This window comes from Saimiri boliviensis, chromosome 8 (assembly GCF_048565385.1).
Source record: "Saimiri boliviensis isolate mSaiBol1 chromosome 8, mSaiBol1.pri, whole genome shotgun sequence".
In the NCBI taxonomy this organism is placed as follows: Eukaryota; Metazoa; Chordata; class Mammalia; order Primates; family Cebidae; genus Saimiri; species Saimiri boliviensis.
Window position 1 is genome coordinate 100128055 of NC_133456.1, and position 19246 is coordinate 100147300.

The window sequence follows — 19246 nt, forward strand, 5'->3', positions numbered from 1 at the left end:
TACCTCACATCACGTCCTGTTCTGTGGCCCTGTTCCTAACAGGCCATGTACTGGTACTGGCCCATGGCCCTGGGGTTGGGGAGCCCTGATATAATACATACTCACCCCCACTATTGGCTTAAGGAATAAGTATTACAAATGCTTTTGAAATCCTAGGCAACTCCTCCCAAAATGTATCTCCTAGCCAACATACCAGCACTATTCAGAATTATATTCTATAAACAATACAGAATATTGTTTTGTCTGAAACATTGTATAAAGAGCAGCATGTTTTAGGATGGGCTCCCTAGAAGCAGATGCTAATCAAGTTTGGGATGTTTCTGTGGCTTGTCTTTTCACCCTTTTTAAAATACTGGAATTATTTGCTAGATAGAATTTTAAATTATTTACATTTTTATGTAGGCAAATTTATCACGTTTCCTTCATGATTTGTATTTTTTGTATCTTCTTTTAAAAACCTCTCTCTACCTAAGGGTTGTAAAGATATTCTCCTACACATTAGAGTTCTGTGGTTTCTGTGTATATCTGTAACCTCTGTGATGGTTAATTTTATGTGTCAATTTGGCTGGACCATGGAGTGCCCAGATAGTTGGCCAAACTTTTTACTGGGTGTTTCTGTGAGGGTGTTTTTGGATGACATTAACATTTAAATCCGTGAACTTTGAGTAAAGCATACTGCCTTTCCGATGAGGGTGGGCCTCATCTAATCAGCTAAACGCCTGTATAGAGCAAAAAGACCAATCCTCCCTCAAGTAAGAAAAAATTCTCCAGCTGATGGTCTTCAGACTTCTGCAACACTGGCTCTTCCTGCTTGACAGCCCACAAACAGGAACATTGGCTTTCCCTGGGGTCTCCAAATCAGCCCATCTTGTAGATTTCAGACTCAGCCTCTCTAACTGTGTGAGCCAATTCCGTATCACCTCTCTTTCCCACTGTGTGTGTGTGTGTGTGTGTGTGTGTGTGTGTGTGTGTGTGTGTGTGTGTACGCACTGTCAGTTCTGTTTCTCTGGAGATCCCTAACTAATACAATCCCCCTGGAAATAATTTTTGTATTAATATATGCATGGAAGGTAAGAATTCAATATTACATTTGTACAAATGGAAAAATCAAGTGTTTTCTCACCATTGGTTAAACAGTCAATTCTCTGCTCACTAATCTGTAATGCTGCCTCTGTCATAATCAGTCTGGTGTAGGAAGAGTGTCTGCATTGAGGCAGTTTTAAAATGAGTCTTGATATTTGGTACAACACGATCTCTGCTCCCCTTTTCTTTTGGCTCTTTGGGGCCCTTTTCTCTTCTCTTGTACAAATTTTATAATCGCCTTTTCAAGTCTACTAAAAGATATGTCTTTTTTATTATAATTGTCTTTTATTAATTGAGAGAGAATTGACATAATTACTAAGTTTTCCCATTCCTAAATTTATTTAGGCTATAACATGCTTACACATCTGTTTTTAACTTTTATTCATAGGTACCTTTTTTGTATTTTGTATGAAGATTTCTGGTATATTAAAATGTCACTGATTTTTTTAATTGACTTTAAATAGAAATAACCTTATTGAACTTACTTATTAAGTCTAATAATTTGCCTGTTGATATTTGTTGGATTTTCTTTGTAGATATCTATGGAAAATGTCAGGGTTTGTTTGTTTTGTTTTGTTTTACGTTCTTTCCAATCTTTATAAATTTTATTTATTTTTGTTGTCTTACCACAAAGGTTATTCCTGTCACCCAAGGTGAAAGAGAAACAACAATGGAAGATATTCTTATCTCATACTTAATTTTAAAGAGAATTTTTCCTATGTCTTATCATTAAATATGATGGGTGCTATAGATTTTTTTCTACATACCTTTTAGCAGGTTAAGAATGTTCTTTTTTCTGTACTAATTTACTGTCTTTTAAAATTTTAAATAACTTTTATTTTATCAAATGTTTTTTTCTCATGTCTATTGAGATAATACGGGGTTTTCACCTTTAATCTGTTAATATGGTACATTAACAAATGTTATTTTTCTGCATCATAAACTTTTTTTTTGTTACCGTTGAGAGATAACACCCACAGAAAAAAGTGCATAAGCCCTATATGTATTATTTAAATAATAATTGGAAAACAAATACCTGAGTGAGATGTGGTGGCTAACACCTGTAATCCCACCATTTTAGGAGGCTGATGCAGGTAGATTGCTTGAGCCTGAGAGTTTGAGACCAACCTGGGCAACACAGTGAGACTCTCTCTCTATTAAAACATAAAATAAAATGAATTAGCTAGAGGCAGTGGCATGTACCTGTGGCCTGGCTGCTTGGAAGGCTGAGAGGCTGAGGTAGGACAATCACTTGAGCCTGGTAGTCAAGGCTACGGTGAACCATGATCACACCACTGCACTCCAGCCAAGGGTGGCAGAGGAACAGCTTGTCTCAAAATAAAAGGGAAACAAACAAACCTATGTATGAATCTGTAAACAATATAGTTTTATTTTCACCTACTTTTGATTTTTCATCTGTGATTGTTGCATGCGTTAGTTTGTTCATGTTCGTTGCTTTTAAGGGCATTTTCTTTCATTCTTGTTTGCAAAATTTTAAAATAAATCATCAATGCATGCTAAATTTCATCAAATACTTTCATATGTTTGCTGAGATGACCATATAAATTTTTCCTTTAATGTAGCAGAATTCATTAATTTTTCTCATGTCAAACCAGATTTTCATTCCTGGAATAAATACAAATTGGTTATTATATATATTAGTTATCTATTGCTCCATAACAAGTTACTCCAAAATGCAACAGCTTAAATAACAATAACAAGTATTTATTATCTGACGCAGCTTCTGTGGGTCAGGAATCCAGAAGGTCTCACATAAGGTTTCCAGTCAAGATATCAGCCATCACTGCAGTTCTAAGCTCATCACATGACAGTTGGCAGCAGGCTTAACACCTCACCGTGTGGTCCTCTCAATAGGGCTGCTTATGACATGGCAGTTGGCTTTCCCCAGAGTGAATGATCTGAGAGAGAAATTAATAAAGATAGAAGCCACCATATCTTTAATAACCAAATCTCAGAAGTGACATACCATCATGTCTACTGTATTCTCTTGGTTACATACCTAATAGAATGTGGGAGGGGATGACCCAGAGGTAAACACTGGAGTCCGTTTTAGAGACTAGCTACCACAGTCATAATGCTTTATACTTTTTATGTATTGCTAGATTCAGTTTGCTGATTTTTTGTTTTACCATTTTTGTATCTATATTTTTGAGTGATATTGACCTATAATTTTTCTCTCTTGTTACCAATTTTATGCTAACCTTATAAAATGAGACTAGCAGCATTCTCCTTTTTATTCTGAGTTTGTGCATAATATGAGAACAGATTTATTCCTTGACCGTCAGAATTCAATGTGAAGCCATCTACGCCTGAAATTTTCCTTAATTCTTCAAATGTATCTGACCATTCAGATTTTAGCACCCTTCGGTTTTTCTATTTCTTCTTGAGACAGTCTATGTTAAATTGTGCTTTGCTAGAGTATGTTCATTTCATCTGCATTTTCAAACTTATTGGCATAAAATTGTTCAAATGACTTTTTTTAATATTTAACTTTTTTAGTAATGTTATTAGTTATTTGTATGTTTGTGCTATCACTTTTTTTTTTTTTTGGTCTCACCAGAAGTTTGTTAATTTTATTAGGCATTTTGAAAAATCCCTCTGGCTTTATTGTCTCCATACTATATGGTTTCTATTTCATTAGTTTCTGTTCTTATTTCTATCATGTCCTTTCTTCCACCTTATTTTTACTATTTTTTTTTTTTGCTGTTCTTTTTCCATTTTCTTCAATTGTTATTACTTTTTAATTATTAATTTTAAGCTTTTTTCTAATATATGTACCTAATATACTTTTTCTTGAAATGTTGCTTTAGCTAAATCCCATAAGTTTTGTTAGGTAGAATTTTCATTACTGCTTAGTTCAAACTATTTTTTAAATACACTGTAATTTCTTATTTAACCCATGAGACACTTAGATGTGTATTTAATTACTTTCCAAACATATGAAAGTTATCTTGATGTCTTTTTGTTGTTACTGATGTCTAACTTGTTGTATTTTGTTAGGAAAATATGCTTATTATTATTTCATTCCTGTGACATTTGTTGACACCTGCTTTACAATCCAATACATGGTCAATTTCTGTGAATGTGCTTGTTACATGCAGTATTCAATATATGTTTATTAGCTCAAGTTTGTTAATCATGATATTTAAATTATACATATTCTTAGAAATTATTTTTCCATTTGCTCCATCAGTTACTGAGGGGCTATATTAAATGCCGCCTTATGAGTGTGGACTTGTCTATTTCTCTTCATTAGCCAATTTTTGAGGCTAAGTTATTAAGTGCATACAAATTTAAAATTGCTAAAGCTACCAGTTGAAATGAACCTTTCATTATTATAAATTAGTCCTGTTTATCTTGAGTAACACACTTTATCTTTGAGGCTATTTAGTCTAAAAGCAATGGGGCTATTTGGGCCCTCTAATTTTCCAATTATACTGCAAGTGAATTCTCCCTTTCCTTCATTATCAAGGTGCAAGTTGGCATCTTCCCTTCATAATAAGCTTCAGCTTATTTCCCTGTTACTTAGTAAAATCATGCTCATATTTTTCTCCATTTCTCTAAATAATATTGAGCTCCACATGCCTGATTTTTTGCTTTAAATTAAAAGTAAAATTCCAGAGTTGGCTCTTAAAAAAGCAAATCTTCATAATTCATAAAGGACTCTAAGTGACAGAGGAAGGAAATGTGCTTTCTCCTCTGCAGCTACAGAAGACTGACCGTCTTTGTGTCATAAAACAAGTTCAAAGAACCTGATTTGATGTGGCATTGAGATTTGTGTGAATATTTATGACTATACTCTCTAGTTCTGTTCTTTAGCCTTACAAATTTATCCTTGGAAGAAAAATATGAACCAAGGCTCTAGAAATCCTTGCCGTTTCCTTAAAAGTAATCTCCAAAGAGCCCTGTGATTCTGATGAGTTGTCTTACTCAGTAACCTGATGCTGTCTTCATGTTATGATTGACATTTCTGTGTTCCTATACATTATGAATACTCTTAAGATTGTTCTGTCAAATCAGCAGAATATTGCTAGCATTTTTTCTACCCTCACCTGGATGATAAAAAGAATAAATGCCTGTAATTCTACCAGATTTTTTGTTTAACAAAGAGATTGGTAGTCTTACCTCATTTATGGCTGGGCTTGGATAGTTCTGGGGTCTGTGTTCTGCCTGCACTAGGGTTTATTCCTGTAGATCAGATGTACTTCTGTCTGTTCTGGTACTTGAAGGGTGCTAGGGGAGGAAAAAGCCTCTATTTCCTGATTATGCCTCTATTTTAGATGTTGCTAAACCTTTGCTGCTTTCAGAAGCTGTTAACCCTGAGGGAGTGTTTGCTGTCCACTCTTTACAACCAGAGCTTTTCTCCTTGCTAAGTAAGGGGAAAGGAAAGAGCAAAGGCAGAGCTTCTTCTAGTTCAGGCTTAGGTACTATTTGTGTGGACCACAGAGAGACTAGTTTCACATGGGACTTTCTATGCACCCTGTATGTCACCAGCAGTTTTAATGGATTTTTCTTTTTTTCCATTTTATTTTGTCCAGACTTTCTTTCTTTTTTTTTTTTTTTTTCAATGTTTAGGGATAGTTCATATTATACCTCAATTCCTCTCCTCCTGTCTTCCTCCCAGCAAGAGAAAAACAAACAGATGTGATTGGCAGTGTGTGTGGCTTTCTCTGAGTCACCTCCTCCCTGCTGTGAGATGTGGATTTCCGGGGCAGCTTTCTGTGTCTTCCCTTCTGGGCTGCCTATCCACAGCCTGTCTACTCAACCCCAATGTGGAGGTGTTAGCACAGAGGAGAATTTCGTCTCAACACCTTCCCCTTGCTTTTTTCTCTCTCTCACTCTTGCATCTGCGAAATCTATTGGAGGTCTAGTATTCCAGCAGGTAGCAGGCATTCAATAAATCTTTGTTGAATGGGTAACTAGAGAAATGATGAACACTCTTTCTGAATAAGCAACTGAGGGTTTGTCTATTGATTCCTACAACCTTCTGTATCTGACAACACTTTTCCAAATTCTTAGAGAAGTGCTTTGCCCCTCTCTAGTTTGATAATTATTTGTGTGTGCATGCTACTTCTATATCCTATTCATTTATTGAGATGTGAGTGGGAGAAAACTTCGATGATCTCATCACTTTTCTCTGGAAGTAAAATAATAAACACATACTTTTTATTTTAATAAATTATAAAAGAAAATATGGGTTGTGAAGAGCTTAGAACCTTTCTGGAGGGCAACTTGGCGGTATCTAGCCAACTTTTTTTTTTGACCTAGTATTTTCACGGTAGGAATTTATCTAAAAGATATACTCTTACAGGTGTAAAATGGCACAGGAATAGGGTAATTCACTGTAGTATTATTTGTAATTGCAAAAGATCTGAAAAAAACATGAATATCCATGAGAAGGAAATTTCTCAGATAAATGATGATATATCTATATGACTAGATGATACACAATAGTAACAAAAAGAGAAAGCCCTTCATAGATGGATATGAAAGATCTATGGTTAAGTAAAAAATAACGATAAGTTACACAGCAGTGTGTATAGTATGCTACAGTTTCTGAAAAAGGGAAAATTATATGTATCTGTTTACATACACAAACTAGCTCTGGAATGATTTGGAAAGACACATGAGAAATATACATTGCTTGTTTCCAGGTGACAGAACTCCATGCCAGGTGACTGGGGTATGTTCTTTGTAACTTTGAATTTTTGAGCCATGTGAATGTATACCTAATCAAAATTGAAAAGATAGAAAAAAAAACACACCAAAATCTTAACATAATTATCTTTTGTTGAGCAGAATCTAAGCAAACTTTATTCTCTTTTCATGTTCGTCAATATTTCCCTAACTTTCTACATGGTATGCATTACTTTTATAATACAGAAGGACAATTTTAAGAATAAAAATAATCATGTCTGATTATTTATTTACCAGTTGAGTCCTTTTTCCTGTGATTTAGGCCAAATTTCTGCTAAGGAATAGAAAGAAAGAACATGGATTTAAAAAATGTATGCTCTTCTGCCTTTCTTAACATTGCAAATTAAGAACAGAATATCGTATATTTTATTTTCTCCCAGCTAACCAATCTAAATCATTCTAACTTTTTGCTTTACTATCTCTAAAGGTAGGTTACAACTATGTAGGAAACACAATACAAAAATGTCTTCACTTTCTTTGTACCCTCACTTGCCTCAGATCTCCACTTTATTTTGACTAAGTTCTAGACAAAGGAATCTAAACATATTCACAATTTTCCCCTGCACCTTAAATTATATGATGATTTTATTTTAAAACTTTAAAATTTATGTAAATTTATCATCTTAGCATTGGGCCATTGTGACTGATTAATATGCTTTAATTAACGCATTTTAATTTTAATTATCCTCACATAATAAAAGTTGACAAAAAAATTTATTGTTCTAAGTAACTTAAATCATTTATTTATACAGATACTCCATTTGGCATATAAAGTCTTTGAACTGTACTTACAGAGGTGACAGTTTAGCCAAATAGCTAGGAGTCCTGCCTTCTTATTTATTTAATTTATTTGTTTATTGAGGAAGGGTACAGAGGCTGGTAAGACAGGGTCTCACTATGTCACCTAGAGTGGTCTCGAACTTCTGGCTTCAAGCAGTCCCCCCACTTCAGCCTCCCAAAGTGCTGAGATTACAGGTGTGAGCCACCATGTCCAGCCTGAGTCCTGCCTTAAGGGAGGCCATGGACAGGGTAGCCCAAGGGGACACATGTAGAAACTTCCTTCCCCCGACACCTTGAGAGAGATGAAGGTACAATGCCCAGTGTTGGCAGAGAATTCCAACGCTCAGAACATCAACATGGTCTTGTCAGTGGTGGAAGTACTGCCATAGTTAGTAGAATAAGTTGTCTATGCATGCTGAATGCCAACATGACTGGTGGTATAAAGGCAGCAAGCGCACAGTTTGACGCACCTCCAACCAGGTAAATATCTCCCTCACAGCTTGCCCAGCCCTTGGAGCCTCTAGAATGTCTCCACAAAATTAAGGAAGGTGCCAGCTGCTACGTCCACTCGCCTGAACACTTATCTCAATATTTTCTACACTTTGCCGTTGGGGCAAACCTAAATAAAAGCTGCTCCAGACTATTCGAAGTCATAATTCTCACCCATTGTCATCCCAGAACCAGACTCTGTCATCTGGTCCAGCCCATGCTTAAGTTTAGAAACCAGAAACCACACCCTGTGGAATTAGATCATGAATGTGAATTCTAAAATCAGGCAGATCTGAGTTGAATTGAGAATCCCACCACTTATATATTGGTGACCTGGAAAAATTACTTAATGTCTCTTAACCTCCATGTTCTTTTCTATAAAATCTGGATAATAATGTTTACCTCATGATACAGTTGGGAAATTAAATATATTTGTATAAAGTGGGACATCCTTCTTAATAGTCAATATTTCATTAGTTACTTTTCTACCTGGTGGTTAAATTGTAGAGCATTGTGAATCCTAGAATTTAAAAAACTATATATATTTAAAATATTTTTGATAATTGAATCTGAACAGTGATAATGTTTAGCTAGTTGCCACCAATTCTACAACTTTACTTTCAGTTCTGTCTCTTTCTTTCACAAATTATTACTCTAATGTTTATTTTTCTGTTTTTAGAGGTTTAAAAAAAGAATACATAGAGAACACCATTTAGTGTCTAAATATAAGATTACACTGGCAACCCATTTTAAAACTGAGTTTGGAGTTGTATTTATTTTCACATTTTCCAAAAATACTCTTCTATTGTGATGTGAAACAAATGAACAAAAAAATTCAACCCCAAATTATCTCTTCCTGTAATCAGGTAAATAAAATAGTCTTCTGAGCAATATATAAAAACATACTAAAATATTAATAGGACTATTTCCCAGATTTGGTTCTTCAAAAGCTAACGAAGGTCAGTTTCCGTGGGAAACAGACTGAAATGGAGATTTATATACAATCATTTGTTGAGGAGGGCCCTGGGCCCCAAAAATGAAGGAAATAGGACTGGGCAGTGGGAGAAGCAGAGATGTGGTCCAACTCCATAGGCAGCTCTGAAGCTGGGAGGGCCCTCTGGAGTTCTCCTTACTTGATTTCGTCAGTAAGGTTCCACCTTGTCCAGTCCTCCTCTATAAGCTGTTCTGGGAAGGAAGGTAGAGAGCTCAGCTGAGGGCAATTCCCAGAGGACACCACAGAGAGCTGGGTAGTGGTAGGCATGGTAGGGGCCTGAGGATTGACCACAACATCCACTGCATGTTTAAAATATATTTAGACTTTCTAAACTCATATTTTAGGGGTGTATTGCAAACTAATGTCTACGAAAGAGTTAACAGCAACAACCAAATTCAAGGCAGAGTAGTTGTTTTAATCATCCAGAAGAAAATGAAAAGAGAATAAAATACTTGTTCATTGAAATGGAAACAGCCTTGCAGAGCAGCAGAATTGTTTACCATGCCAATTATTTATAAAACAAGACTATTTCAAATATACATAGCCCTCTTACTAACGTGCTAGTTTTATTAGTGTATGTCTTAAATATTTAACATTAGGATTATATAACTGACCACCCCCTAATGCCACAGAAGAGAAGCATAGGTTCGATACATGTAGCTTCACATCGGAGGATTCTTCGTGCAGAATCTCTGATAGTCAAAAGACATGAGGCTTTCAGTGACTGGTGAGCTATTCCATGGCCCAAGAGAGATAAACTTGGGCTAAATCCTGTTGAGGGAATTTATCACTTTCTTAAATCCATACTAAAGAAAAGTAAGGAGCAAAAGCAAGGAGTGAGGGAAGCAGGAAAGAAAAGGAAAGCTCTTTTCAATGGAATGTCAATTAATAAATGCAGAAAGGATCACAGAGTTAGAAAACCTACCATTTTTCAGCCACATAGAAATAATTTATTGAAAAAAATCCATCAATGGATGCTAAAACTATTGGTTGGTAGTTTAAGGGGAGCAAGATTTTTACATAGTTTCAAAGTCTCTCCTCAGAGATTATTAACTACGGAGAGGAACACAGAACCACAGGGAAGAAATCTGGTGGTCTCTACCTTAACTGAATTGGATTCAACTTAACATCACCAATAATGGGAACCAGATTTAGTTTTGATGCAGCAAAAGGTTACATCATTGTTAATGTAAAATTCCTATCAAAATGCATAATCTTCCACTTAAACATGAGAAAACAATCAAGCAGACCCAAATGTAAAAATAAGGCACAAAGTCATTGACTTTCCTTTTTCAAAAATGCCAGTGACATCAAAACAAAGGTTCAGGAATTGTTCCAGATTAAAGGAGATCAAAGTACATGATTACTGAATACAATGCATAATCCTGATCTGGCTCCTGGATTAGGAAAAAAAAAAATGCTATGAAGGATATTGTTAAGACGTTTTGAAAATTTTAAACATGGAATTTACCATAATGAAAGTATTATGTTAGCTGGGTATGGTGGCTCACACCTGTAATCCCAGCACTTTGGGAGGCCAAGGTGGGCCGATCACAAGATCCAGGTGTTCGAGACCAGTCTGGCCAACATAGTGAAACCCCTTCTCCACTAAAAATACAAAAAATTAGCCAGGTGTGGTGGTGTTTGCCTGTAATCCCAGCTACTCAAGAGGCTAAGGCAGGAGAATTGTGTGAACACGGCAGGCAAAGATTGCAGTGAGCCGAGATCATGCCATTTCACTCCAACCCTGGGTGACAGTGTGAGACTCCATCTCAAAAAAAAAAGAAAGAATGTCAATGTCACGTTGCCTGGATTTTATTATATTCTTCTATTAAAGAATGTTCTTATTCTTAAGAAGTATGTACTGATGTATTTAGGGATTAATGTTTTTGGCCTTTGTAACTTAATGTCTCATTAAGTTCAGCTTAATAATATTGATACTATTAATATTAATAAATGTATGTACACATAAAATAAGAGATAAAAAAATGTGGTCAAATGTTAACAATTGGTTAATTTAGAAAAAAGGTATATAAGACTCGTTGTATAAGTCTTGCAACTTTATTCAAATATGATTTTTTTTCCAAATAAAAAGTTACACATAGGTGACGATATAGATATATTCCAGCTTTGTCCACTGAAATGGCCTGGGAATAATCTAACACCTTCAATACAAACTGGACCTGTTCCTCTCGGGTCTGGAATTTGGTCCTTAATACCATTTTACATTAAACAAACCCAGGATCCTTGGAAAAAATGACCGATTCTGTATCTGATGCACAGAAGGTATGATATAAGTCTGGGATACTTTATCAGGTCAGAAAGAAAGAAAATTTTCATATTATGAAGCTGAGTCCGAAGGACCCAATAAACAGCTAAAAGAATTAAACATTGGCTAGGATAAAACAATTAGAACATGAAAGAAAATAAAGATTATATGTACAAGTTTTATAGAAAAATTCATGAATTCGTAATAGTATTCAAAAAAGAATATTCAGCACTAAGTTTTTAAAAAGAAAGTAATTACTCTAGAATACATGACTGTTGAAACTTATTACTTGACTTACCCTGTTATTACATTGGTATTATTGACTCATTTATTGAATCAGTAAAGAAAGATATGGGTTGATAGTTTTCTTTTTTCTTTTAGTGCTTCAGCAATGTCACTTCATTGTCAATTGTTTTGCATAGTTTCTGAGTAGAAGTCTGCCATAATATTTACCTTTGTTCTGTACATAATGTGTATTATTTTTCCTCCAGCTGTCATCAAAATTTTCTCTTTATTGTCGGTTTCTGGCAGTTGAATATTATGCTTATGTATCTGTGATTCCTGTTTCATTTTGTTTTCTTATATATACTTATTGATGTTCATTGAGATTCCTAGAGTATTGATTTGGTATCTCATTAATTTTGGAAAATTATCAGCCATCATTTCTTCATATACTTATTCTACCCCATTCACTCACTCTTATTCTGGGATACCAAATAGATGTATGCTTGATTTTTCCCCACAATGCTTGCATGCTCCACATTTTCTTTTTTGGTCTCCTCTTTGTATTTTATTTTGGAAAATTTTTATTAACTAATCTTCACATTTAGTGATTATTTAACTGAGTCTGCTGATAAACCTCTAAAAGATATTCTTCATCTCTGTTAACATGCTACCAATCATTTCCATTTCATTCGTTCTTGTAATTTTTATCTCTCTGCTGAAATGAGTATCTGATCATATGCATTATTCACCTTTTCCACTAGAACCCTCGTATTAATCATCGGGGTTTTTGTTTTTTGTTTTTTGTTTTTCTGAGATAGAGTCTCACTCTTTTGCCAGGCTGGAGTGCAGTGGCACAATCTTAGCTCTGCAACCTCCAACTCCCTGGTTCAAACAATTCTCCTGCCTCAGCCTCCTGAGCAGCTGGGAATACAGGTACGCACCACCACACCCAGCTAATTTTTGTATTTTTAGTAGAGGGGGTTTCACCATGTTGGCCAGGATGGTCTTGATCTAATGACCTCATGGTCCACCAGCCTTGGCCTCCCAAAGTGCTGCATGAGCCACTGAACTCAGCCATTATCTTTTTTTTTTTTTTTTTTGCAGCAGGGTCATATTCTGTCATTGAGGCTGAAGTGGCATGGTGCAATCATAGCCCATTGCAGCCTCAAACTCTTGGGTTCCATCAGTCCTCCCACTTCAGCCTCCCAGGTAGCTATGACAATAGGCACATACTACCTTGCCTGGTCTACCATTCTACCCAGCTGCTTCAGGATGATAGGGAACACCTGGCTAATTTTTAATTTTAATTTTTTTGTAGAGACACGATCTTGCAATGTTGACTAGGCTTGTTTCAAACTTCTGGCCTCAAGTGATCCTCCCACATCAGCCTTCCAAAGTGTGGGATTACAGGTATGAGCCATCATCCCTGGCCAATAATCACTGTCGTTAATTCTCTGACTGATAATTCCAACATCTGTGACACATCTGAGCCTGGTTTTGTTTACTGTTATGTCTCTTCACAGGGTAGTGTTTCTTATTCTTCTATTGCAAAAGACATCATGCACAGGACTGTATAGACTAAGGTAAACACTATTTATGCCTAGAAATAGGCATACCTCATCTTTACTAGGCAATGAGTGTGGGGAGCTCAGTCAATCTAGACATGAGATAGCCTAGGTTTGGGTCTTGTCATTACTACAGTTATTTTCAATGTGCCACTCTCAATTCCAAATCCCTCTGGAATTAACTTGGGTTTAGGGTGCGGGTTTGGAGGCTGCTTTACCAGAGAGGTTTTTTTGTTTTTTTGTAATGACAGCTGTAGCCTCCGCTTCAGATTTTCTCTTTGTGCCTGTACATCAGAGATCTCTTTTCATTCTCATGAGCTTCCCTCAGAAGTTGACTGTTGGTCAGCACATGCTATCCTTGTAGTGAGGGACATTTTCTGTTGTTCTAGTTCAACTGTAGTCTTAGGCAGGACCTGTAAACCTGGGTCTCTACACGAGTCCTCCTAACCCTCTTGCATCTAGAAGAAACTTCTAATGGGCCAAGCCCAAGATATATTTCTTTCCCTACCCCCAGTTTAAAGTTGTTTGGTTTTCTTTTCTGTTCCACTCCACCAACTGTAATAGATCTTCACCTACCATAGCCAGTTAGGGCAGGCTTTGTTTTCTCACTTTCTATCAGTACAAGAATTCCTTGACCTAGGTAATTTGTAATAACCGGTCCTATTATATGTTAATAGAAAATAAATGCATTTGAAAGTCCCTGAACTCTTTTTTTTAAAAATCCTGACACTCAAATCTCTCTCTCCTTCTGTCTGCCTGTCTCCCTCTTTCAATTCAAAAATGAAGTCATCCTTAGGACATAAAACTGGGCAATGCCCTATTTGTTCTCTACCTGTGGTTCTTTCCCTGAGGTGATTAGGCTTATGGCTCAAACTTGGAGATGGATGGAATGTCATTAAGAGAGGCTTGATATTTTAAAGTGGTTTCTTTATAATAATTATATAGAAAAATAAAAAATTAAAAAGAAAAGAAAAACAAGCAAGGAAATGAACCAAACGTTCGATCCACAAAATGAACAATGAAACTCTTGGCAAATCAGAAAAGCAAAACAAGAGTAATGAGTTACTGAACACATTTCTGCACAATACAGAGCTTGTGGGTAGCCAGAGTATTCTTAGAGCAGCTGTCAACTCAAAGCAATAGACCTTTAAGACTTGCAGGAATACGAGAAAAGGGAGAAAATGACCATAAAGCAGAGAGACTTGAGAAAGAGTAACACCATGGCTGTGAAATGCCCTCTGGCATGAGACAGGGTAGCTAAGAACAGACTGAAATTTGTGCAGGGTTTAACTGAAATGAATACAGAGCTGGCTACACAATTGGCAAAGCCCAATCCAGAGTGAAGATGCAGGGCTCGTTCAAAAAGCAAGAGGGAAAGGTGCCATGCAAGATGGTAAAATACTATAAAGTTTTCCTGTCTTCTGCAGTCTCGTTCTCTCAGCAGATCATGGTGCTTTTTATTTTGTCACTTTAAGTAAGAAAATATCACTTTAAATAAAGAAAAATTAAAATTATAAGTTATTAGCATGGATTTACCATTCATCTTTCCATTGTGCATAGCCAGTTTAAGTGTAGTAAATATAAGAGCATTTAATTTGTATGCAGAATTGCTGAACTTATACAATTTGTATTTTGTGGTTCTCACATGCCTATGTATTTTGTTCTTAGCTGAGCAACACCATACAAAATTGACTCAGTTGTTTTTATTTCACTTCTTAATACCTGCATGTTCTACCAACACTTTTGACTTTTGACTTACCGATGTTAAGAACTAAAAGGAAAAGGAACTATCTTTCCCTTCCTTGTACGTCATCCTTTTTAGCACAAGTAGTTGGCTCACATGGAGAAGTAACACAGGGTATCACAGAGTTAGTTGGTTATTTGTGTTGCTTGGAACACTACATCCTTCTTTCGAGGTTCAGAGTGAGGCAAGGTTTGAACACAAAGCTTGGCTTCCCAGGGCTGCCAGTGCCCAGCTCACGCAGTCAAGACATAAAAAACACTTAATTATATGTGCTTTGAGTCTCACAATTCCCATCCATTGAAGGTCCGCTGGTATTCCGTGTTCATGGGTATCTTAACTCTATATACAAACAAGCCAGCCAGTGATGGCATGTGTATACATATGTGCAGGCTCCGCTCAGGTGCGTACTGCATTTTCCCTTTGGACTTCACTTACAAAGCACAGATTCAAAGACAACATCATTAAGAATTGCAAGATGGAGACGGGAGAACATTGACCCAGTGTGGGGCTCTGTGGGACTACATGGGTCATAGACCCGTGAAGCTAACCCGAATAGCTATTTCAGAGGATAATCAGGTACTAAGCTATGCAAACCAAGGAAGATAATTTCAAATATTCAGAAAACACTTCCATTCTTTTGGGATGTAAATCTGAAGAACATGAATTATCAGTTCAGTTAATGAACTCAATTCAACAAAAAGCCAGTTTCCTAGCATCTTACTATAGCAAAGGAATATTGACTGCCCAGGCAGTTTCTCCAAAATTTGGGCCAAGAATCAGGACTCGGTGAGGGCCTCCTAGGTTAACCTACATCTTTTTGAAATGAGAAGAAAAAATATAGATAACTGCAACAAAGACTAACCCCCTCCTAATGTGTGTTTGCTCCTTCTCCCTTACAGAAATAGAGTTACTGATTCTTAGCTAGACATAAGGCTATTGAGAAGAAAGACTACAGCCTCCACAGGAGACTTAAGTTTTATTTTTTTTGTAGAGACAGAATCTACCCATGTTGCCCAGGCTGGTCTTGAACTCCTGGGCTCAAGCAATCCTCCCTCTTTGGCCTCCTAAACTGCAGGGATTATAGCTGTGACCTACTATACCTGGCCTTGATAAAATTTTACAATGAGAAGTGAGTGGAAATGTTTCATACAATTTACAGAATGTGTCCTTAAAATAGGGTCTGTGTGTGACTTTCCTACTTCTTCCTCCTCCCTGCTACTTGGAATATATATATATATATATATATATATATTCATATATCATAGAGAGCCATTGTGGATTATTCAGAAAAGGACAACACACTTTGGAAATCATAGCAACAAATTAGAAGAAGCCTTGTTACCTGGACCCATCTCCTGGGTAAAAGCTCCCTGAGGCCTCCCCAGAAGCAGAAGCCACCTTGCTTTCTGTACAGCCTGCTGAACTGAGAGTGTATTAGCCCATTTTCACACTGCTAATAAAGGCATCCCTGAGACTGGATAATTTATATAGTTAAAAGGTTTAATGGACTCACAGTTCCACATGGCTGGGGAGGCCTCACAATCATGGCAGAAGGCAAGGAGGAGCAAATCATGTCTTACATGGATGGTAGCAGGCAAAGAGAGAGAGAGCTTGTGCAGAAGAAATCCCCTTTATAAAACCATCAGATCTTGTGAGATTTATTCACTACCATGTAAACAGCACGAGAAAGACTTGCCCCCATGATTCAATTACCTCCCACTGGGTTACTCCCACAACAGAAAATGAATTATCAATTCATTTTGAGTCTCACAATTCAAGATGAGATTTGTGTGGGGACACAGCCAAACCATATCAGTGAGCCAATTAAACCTCTTTTCTTTATAAATTACCCAGTCTCAGGGTTTTTTGTTGTTGTTGTTGTTCTTGTTTTTTTTGTTGTTGTTGTGCTTTGTTTTGTTTTAGACAGAATCTTGCTTTGTTGCCCAGGCTGGAGGGCAGTGGCACAATCTTGGCTCACTGCAACCTCCGCCTCCTGGGTTCAAGCAATTCTCCAGTGTCAGCCCAGCTATATTTTTTTTGTATTTTTAGTAGAGACAGGGTTTCACCATATTGGTCAGGCTGGTCTCAAACACCTGACCTCAAATGATCCACCCTCTTTGGCTTCCCAAAGTACTGGGATTACAGGCGTGAGCCACCACACCCAGCCATCAGGTAGCTTTTTATAGCAATGCAGAAACAGACTAATATGGAAAATTGGTACCAAAGAATGGGGCATTGCTATGAAGATACCTGAAAATGCAGTAGTGACTTTGGAACTGGGTAACAAGCAGACATCAGAATCTAAATCTCCTTTCTCCAGACTCTTGAGTAATAAATAAGTAAATAAAATTTTCTCTTTCTATGCTACTGTTTTTATACATATCAAAACATATAATCTAATAAACATAAGAATAATACTCAAGAAGCTCTCATGTTTGAGAGATTTTAGAACAGCAAAAAATCACTTATTCACTCAAATTTGAAACATGTCAGGCAGTTTTAATTTTTTTTTTTTTTTTTCGAGACTGAGTCTCGCTCTGTCATCCAGACTGGAGTGCAGTGGCTTGATCTTGGCTCACTGCAACTTCTGCCTCCTGGGTTTAAGCAGTTCTCTGCCTCAGCTTCCCAATTAGCTGGGATTAAAGGCACGTGCCACCATGCCTGGCTAATTTTTGTATTTTTAGTAGAGATGGGGTTTCACCAACTTGGCCAGGCTGGTCTTGAACTCCTGACCTTGTGATCCACCCATCTCTCAGCTTCCCAAAGTGCTGGGATTACAGGCCTGAGCCACCACGCCCGGCCCAGACAATGTTTTAGACATTGAGGATTCAGCTGTAAACAAGATACATAAAGTCTGCTTTCATGAGCTTACCTTCTAGAAGGGAGAGGCATCCAATCCACAAATAAATACAAAATACAGTGGGAGGTGGTAACATGACCACCAAGTAGGATGAGATCATTAAGGAGAGTCAGGAAATGCTTTTCTAATATTATATTTGGGCAGCAAAATGAAGGAAGTGCTAAAATTGTAACCACTTTGTTATCTGGGAAAAGAACATGACAGAAAGATACACCAACAACTACTAAGTGGGAAGTGGGAGCAGGATTGACAGGTTTGAAGGACAGCAGGGGCACTCTGTCTGAGGGTGAAGGAAAAAGGGGAAGAGTGTAGGAGACCAGAGGGCTTAGACGGTAAGGACCTGGGATTTCCCACTACATGAATGATCAGAGGGTTTGGGGAAGAGGAATGAAGCAATCTGAGTTATATTTTAGAAGCATTTCTGCAGAGATTAGGCGAGAGAGGGCAAGAGTACAACCAGAAAGATCAGGTGAGAGTTAACGGTGCCATGGATCAGGGAGATAGTTGCGGAGAAATTGTCAGATTCTGGGAAAATTTCGAGGTTAGAGAAGACATGATTTTCTGCTGAATTGAATGGGAGGGAAAAGAGAGTAACAACTCAGGAATGACTCTTAAGATTTGGCCTGATCTACACTGTCTAGATAAATATTCCACTATGAATTCCAGGATGTGGATAGAGATTTGGGGAAAGGAAAGGCTTTTTACTTCTTACGACATTTACAATAAATTTAACTGCATTTACTATGACCTTGTATGTGCTAAACACACATATGTTATTTCATTTAATTTTCACAGCATTCCTATTAGATAGCTGTTATCATCCTCACTTTTATAGATGAGAACTCTGAGGTTCAAACAGGTTGTGTAATTTGCTCAAGGTCATATATCTAGTGGGTGGAAGACCCACTATTCAAACTCACGTCTGCCTAATACCAAGTCACAACTTCCAAACCACTCTTCTGTACAGTCTATGTTTTTACTCTCCATCAGTTTAGAGCAGGAGCTGACAGACTAAGCCCCACAGGCCACTATTTCTAAGCCTATGAACTAAGAAAAAATTTCGGAAAAAAAAAATCAAAACAAAATTTTTTATGACAATATAAAATGATATAAAACACAAACTTCAGTGTTCATAAATAAAGCTTTGCTGCAACACAGTCACACCTCTTCATTTGCTTATCATCTATGGCTGTGTATGTGCTACAATAGCAGAGTAGATTAGTTTCAACAGAGAGAGACTACATGGTCTACAAAACCTAAAATAGTTGCTATCTAACCCTTTACAGAAAACATTTGCCAACCCTGGTTTAGAGAACGAACTTTGTTCTAACATTCATTAAATACCATGTTTGTGAAACATTTCTACTGTAGTTATATCTCTAAAGTCTGAGAAAGTAACGCTCTGTGAGAGAGAGTTTATTTAGCCAGTTAAGGATTAATTACTCTTGCAGTTTTGTTCTACTGTGAAAGTGCAATACACAACGGACTCAGTGTCAGAGTAACAGCAAATAACCTTTGA